Source organism: Lycium ferocissimum, chromosome 1 (genome assembly GCF_029784015.1).
Source record: "Lycium ferocissimum isolate CSIRO_LF1 chromosome 1, AGI_CSIRO_Lferr_CH_V1, whole genome shotgun sequence".
In the NCBI taxonomy this organism is placed as follows: Eukaryota; Viridiplantae; Streptophyta; class Magnoliopsida; order Solanales; family Solanaceae; genus Lycium; species Lycium ferocissimum.
In genome coordinates this window covers 5,400,538-5,407,426 of record NC_081342.1, presented here as the reverse complement: position 1 = coordinate 5,407,426, position 6,889 = coordinate 5,400,538, and positions in this window count along the sequence as shown.

Below are 6,889 nucleotides of genomic sequence, written 5' to 3'. Positions count from 1 at the left end.
CGATCCGTTCTAGCCGAGCACTGCAATTTCTTCATCATTTTGAGTGATACACAAATCAAAAGATGGACCATCATCATAATGGTGCACATAATTGTGTATACCTCTAGTAACTCTGCATGGAGTGCTTTTCTCCGCCATTACACCAAAAAATCAAAGCAACATGTAGTAGAAACCCTAACAATGGCGTAAAATCAAATAATTGGAAGAATATATTTAACAAAATAAACACAAATTTGTAAAAAAAACTCCTAAATAACTTACCTAGAAATGCGCAGCAATAATTTAGGTAATGGAATCGGTGGAGGATCGTGTATAGATATAATGGAGAAAAAATCGGAAGAGATTGAGAGACAATGAGAGAGAAAATGGGTTGATGAGGGGAAAAATATGAATACAAACCTTATGTTGCGGTTGGTTTTTTATTTTAACCGTGATTAAATGTTTTAGTTATGTACAATAATTGATATACACCTTTTAGTTATGGGATGTAATTAATTTAAAGTATAGCTACTAGATATAAATAAGGCCTAATGTTATCTACACCATGTAGATTTCCCAAAAAACATTATTGTACAGCAAACCGTAAACTTGGACATTGTTCTGCATAAACTTGGCGATTTAGAGCCTGGTTGCTCTTCAGAGTCTGAAAAGATCAAGACCAGACTTATCAAGTGGCCTGGAGAAAAACTCAGTGATGTAATCACTTACTAGAAATTCTTTATATAGTGGCAGTTTTTCTTCTGATATGAGCTCTTTGATTGAACCATACATCTTTGGTGGTGCAAAAACTCCAGTGAAGAAGCATGCCACTGACACCCTTGGTCCTACCTTTTTCGCTACAACTCTATGATTTGCACTTACATACTTTGTCAGTTGATAGGATCTATTAAAAAAATCCGGTTGAGATATGTAATAATTCGTAAAAAGAGGTTAAACGAGACAAAAAGAGTTATGTTTTGTTGCAAACCTGAAGAAACTCACCAATATTAACAACCAAACCATGTTCAATTGGTTCAACATCGACCCATTGGTTATAATTGCACGACTTGAAGGCTGCCACTTTGAACTGGAGCAGAATGGTACGTTCAATTGGTTCAACATCGACCCATTGGTTATAATGCACGACTTGAAGGCCGCCACTTTGATCCTGAAGCAGAATGGTAAGAAAATCAGGATCTGTGTGCTTATCGGTACCAAGAGTTAGCTCTGGCTGTGAGCATGCCGGGTAGTAATTGTTAATATATGTAATATAAAAGTATTATTTTATAATAATATATAAACAATTGAGAAAGAAGGAGTTCAAATTCTAATTTGTTTTGGTCTGTTGTCTTCAGTTGGTTTGTACCAACTGCTGTGTTCCTTCAAGATTAAATCTAAACGTTGCCTACTATTTTTAAACGTTGCCCACTATTTTTAAGCGCTGTCTACTATTTTTAAAATTGAGAAGATGCATCTGTTGAGTAACAATAAAAGGTTGGCCTATAAAAAGGCATCTTTGGCAGTAGCCAATAATATTATTACGAAAAACAGAAAACAACTTTCTGCTTCATCTCCTACTTAAACATTCTTTGCCATTGCTTACTAATTTTCATTCTTTCAAATCATTCATTCCTTTAGGTTGAGTTCTTGTGGTAGAAGAAATCAAAGAGTGCAACTTTGATTTCCAGAGTAGGCATTGTATCCTGGGGATAGATTTCCTTTTAGCCATTTGCACTGTGTGGAGGAAATTACTATCCTAAAGATAGTTTTCCGGAAATGCCTTGACTACTCGTTCCTTAATTTTCTGTTAGAATTATATTGTTCAGTCTTCACTCCATTGGATTATATTCAGAATTTTTCTACAACAATTTTAGGATAGTAATTTCCTCTCCAATGGAGTCTTCTTTGTTGGGTAAGTCATTTCAAGATGTGGAGAGACTTGAAAAATTCAATTGTATGAACAACAAGCGTTGGAGTATGAAAATGATGTATCAATTAACAATTGCAAAAGTTTACTATGTTTTGAGTTGTCCATATCCACAAAATGAAAGAAGTGATGGACAGCTTTCGGACTCTCAACAAAAATGGCTTGAAGATGATTTTGTATGTCGCTCAATGATCTTGAATGCAATGAGTAATGCTCTTTTCAATGTTTTCCACAAATGTTACCCCGCATATGACTTATGGGCTGCCATTGTGCGAAGGTATGTAACCGAAGATGCTGGAAACAAATCCTTTTTAATTAACAAGTTTATTGATTTTAAAATGGATGATTCCAAGCCTGTTGTTGATCAAGTAAATGAACTTAATGAAATTGCTTCTCAATGTGCTGATGTGGGTGAGCCAATTTCTGAGACTTTTCAAGTTTCTACTATTATTGGTAAACTTCCTCCTTCTTGGAAAGATTACCAAATGAAATTAAAGCACAAAACAAAGTCTCTAAATTTGGATCAATTACTTCAACATATTCAAATTGAGAATGAGGCTAGGAATAGAGAGCTTGTTAATAGTGGGAAAGAAAAAGTACATAATGTTGAAAATTCCTCATCTTTCAAATCTTCTAAAACCAAGACCAACAAGTTTCAAAATGGAAACAAGACTTTCGATAAAAAGAAAAGATTTGGCTCCAAGAATGGTATTAGTAAGAAGAATAGAGGACCTTGCTTTGTGTGTGGTAAGATGGGACATTTGGCCAGAGCTTGTAAATTTCGCAAAGGTAAGATAGATAAAAAGGAAGAAGCCAATGTCATGGAGCAAGATGATGAAATGGTTGCTGTTCTTACTGAAATTCTGATGGTGGATAAAAATGATTATTGGTGGCTAGATTCTGGAGCAACTTGCCATGTCACTCCATTCAAAACTGGTTTCAAGACGTACGAAGAGGTAAATGGTGAGAAAACAGTTTACATGGGCAACTCCACCACTTGTGTTGTCATGGGAATTGGCACCGTGCAACTTCCTCTTTCTTCGGGAAAAGTGCTAACGCTCAAGAACTTGTGCGGATTACGGTAGGGGTGTGGGTTATAAGGCACACGTGCACCTCTTCCTGAAATTTTTATATTGTAAAATATAGAAGAGTATAAGTATTTTCAGTGTGGAACCCATAACTATAATGCTGGATGGTACCATGGCAAAGGACGGACTGCCAAAGAGGATTTTGCCTAGGTGGTTGCGGGATCGATTCCCGCTGGGCGCTTATTTTAAAAAAAAAATCAATTTGCTTTCTTTTGCTTCTAAAAAGCAACAACCATCAAACAAAAAACACAGACCTAGCAAATTAAAACAGTAACCCACGTTTTATTCTTCTTTTATTGTTTTTTAAAAAAACATTACAAAGTCAACTAAAAAGAATCAATCAATAAATTATTACTTTACCCAAATCCCAATATCTCAAATTAAATTTGAAATCAAAACAAATGAGAAACAAGAAAAGCTAGGGTTAAAAAATAGCTTCTCTTCTATAAGGGACTTCTTGTTCTTGCGATTGTTGGATCTAGTTCTAGTTAGTTGATTTTGATTTGTTAATTTTCATTATTTTTTCGATTTTGAGTTTTACTATCCATATTTCACGATTACTGAAGTTTATTTCTTTCAAAGTAGTAATTTTGTTAGTTTGGAGTGAAAGCATGGCATCTTTCGCACATTTATACCAACGTCAATAATCTAGCTGGAATCTGTTGCTGGAACTAAGCTTCATCTTAAAAATATGGTGACAAGAGTGTATACTTTGTTTTAGAGGAATTAGGCAACACCAGTTTTTAAAACTTGTACCGGATGACAAGAACATATATAGTATGTAAATTAATTGTTAGTTTCTTCAAGATACCCTTAAATATTGACAAGAAGAAGTTATTTTAATAAAGAATTGGGCTTGGTTACTTCTTTCGTTTTTTTCGGGAATGTTGTGATTTCTTGTGGGACTACGCTAGATATGTTGTTGTTGTAATTTTTTTTTTTTTTTTTGGGAACCCACAATTAAAATCCTTTTGGATTTTTCAAGAATGTTCACCATATTCCTGGAATTCGGAAGAGTCTTGTTTCTATTAAAAAACTTGATGATCATGGTTTTAGAATTGTATTTGATTCCCAAAAAGTGATCATTTGTTGGGAAAGGATATGCTAAGGACAATATGTATGTTTTGAATATGAATAAAATTTCGAGTGCTTCTGCTTATATCGTTGATGATGTGAATGTTTTTTGGCATTATAGATTAGGCCATATAGGTAGCAATGCGATGAATCGAATGATTTCATAAGATTATATTCCTAAATCTTCACACATTTATACTACCAATAATTGTGAATGTTGTGCACAAGTAAAAATCACTAAGTCTCCTTTTAAATCAGTTTTTAAAACCACTTCTCTTTTAGAACTTGTACATACTGATTTATGTGATAATAATGATCATTTGACTAGAGCAGGAAAAAGATATTTTGTTACCTTTACTGATGATTTTTCGAAGTATACGTATGTTTATTTGCTTAAAACAAAAGATGAGACTTTTGAAAAATTTAAAATTTTTAAAGAAGAAATAGAAAATAGGACTAATAAGAAGATTAAAAGAATTAGATTGGATAGAGGTGGTGAATTTCTTTCTACTCAATTTATTTCGTTTTGCAGACAACATGGAATTGTAAGAAAATTTTCTGCCCCTAATTCTCCTCCATAAAATGGAGTTGCAGAAAGGAAAATAGGACACTTTTAGAAATGGTAAGTGCAATGCTTTTACATTCTAAATTACCATATAGTTTTTGGGGTGAAGCTCTATATACTGCATGTCATATAACTAATAGAATTTTGCATAGTGGACAAGATAAATCACCTTATGAGTTTCTTAAAAATAGGAAACCTAATATTAATTATTTTAAAGTTTGGGGTTGCATTGCATATGCATTAGATGCAACACAAAAAAGACCCAAGTTAGGTAGCAAGGCAATTAAATCTATTTTCTTGGGTTATTCTATGCATAGTAAGGCATCTAGATTTCTTAATTTGCATACTAACAGTGTATTTGAGTCTGTTCATGCTATTTATTTTGAACATTTGACTATTAAAAATGCTAATGCATTAGAACTTGAGAAAGACTTGTCAAATGAAATAGAATTAAATATTCAAATAAGAGATGTAGATTCTGATTTTTTTTCCAAGCATGTAAGTTGCCCTTCTCCAGCACACCTGTTGATACAAGTAATCCTGAGTTAAGGAGAAGTAAGAGACGTAGGATAGAAAAGGATCTAGGACCTGGAATGTTTACATATTCAATAGAAGAGGATCCTAGAACCTATCAAGAAGCTATGTCTCTACCTGATGCTAATCTTTGGAAGAAGGCTATGGATGACGAGATTAAGTCTATTAATGATAATAATAATAATACTTGGATCTTGAGAGAACTTCCTCCTAATACTAAGCTATTGGTCGCAAATGGGTTCTAAAGAAGAAACTTAAAGCCAATGGGAGTATAGACATATATAAAGCAAGGTTAGTAGCAAAAGGTTATAGTCAAAAAGAAGGTATTGATTATTTTGAAACATTTTCTCCTGTTACTAATATTACTACTATTAGAATCATGCTTGCTGTTGCTTCTATTTATAATTTGGAAGTTCATCAAATGGATGTCAAAACGGCATTTCTCAATGGCGACTTAGATGAAGAAATTTACATTCAACAACCTGAAGGTTATGTAGTGAACGGAGAAGAACACAAGGTATGTAAATTGAACAAATTCTTATATGGTCTTAAACAAGCTCCTAGACAATGGTATGAAAAATTTAAAAAGGAGATTAAATCTATTGGCTTTAAGTGTAGTAAAGTAGAAAACTATGTTTTTTATAAATGCAATTCTGATTATAAAGTTCTTATTACTTTATATGTTGATGATTTACTTATATTTGGTTCTAATATTGCATGTGTTAATGAAACGAAAAGGTTTCTTATGCAAATATTTGATATAAAGGATTTAGGTCCTGTTGATGTGATACTAGGTATTAGAGTAATTAGAAAAGAAAATGAGTTTATTCTTACACAGTCACATAATATTCAGAAGTTGCTTAAAAAAATTAATTTTGAAGATTGTAAACCTAGTAATACTCCTCTTGATCCTCATATTAATTTAGTCCCTAATGTTAGTGATCCTATTAATCAAGAAGAGTATGCTAAGATAATTGATAGTTTAATGTATGCTATGAATTATACTAGACCAGACATTGCATGTGTTGTTGGTATGCTTAGTAGATTCACTAGTAATCCTAGTCATGAGCATTGGAAAGCTATTAGTAAATTAATGAGATATTTAAAGCATACATTGAACTATGGTCTACATTATAAGTGCACGTCTTCTGTTTTAGAGTGTTACAGTGATGCCAGTTGGGCCTCTAGTGTAAGTAATTCAAAGTCTAGAAGCGGTTGGTTATTCACTATAGGAAGAGCTATAGCGGCGTGGTCCTTTAAGAAACAATCTTGTGTTGCACTGTCATCTATGGAATCTGAATTCATATCTATGTCTCTTGCTAGCAGAGATGTTCTATGGATTAGGAGATTCATGAAGTGCATACCGTTTATTGATAAACATAAAGGACCAATTACTTTATATTGTGATAATCAAGCTGCGATTCACAATACAAAAAATGAAAGGATGTCTGGCAATAGCAAGCATATTGCCATGAGATACAATCATGTGAGAAGTCTTGTGAAAAAAAGGAAAAATATCTGTTGAATATCTTCCTACTAATCAGATGTTGGCAGATCCTCTCACAAAACCTTTATCAGGAGAGAAAATTGAGAAAGTCATGGGAAACATGGGACTATTACCATTTTAAAGAGATAATTTTGAATGACATCTACTCTTTCATGTGAATGTCAGTTATAATTGAAAATTCATATTCTAAGAGCTCAAGGTTAAATCTTCAAAAA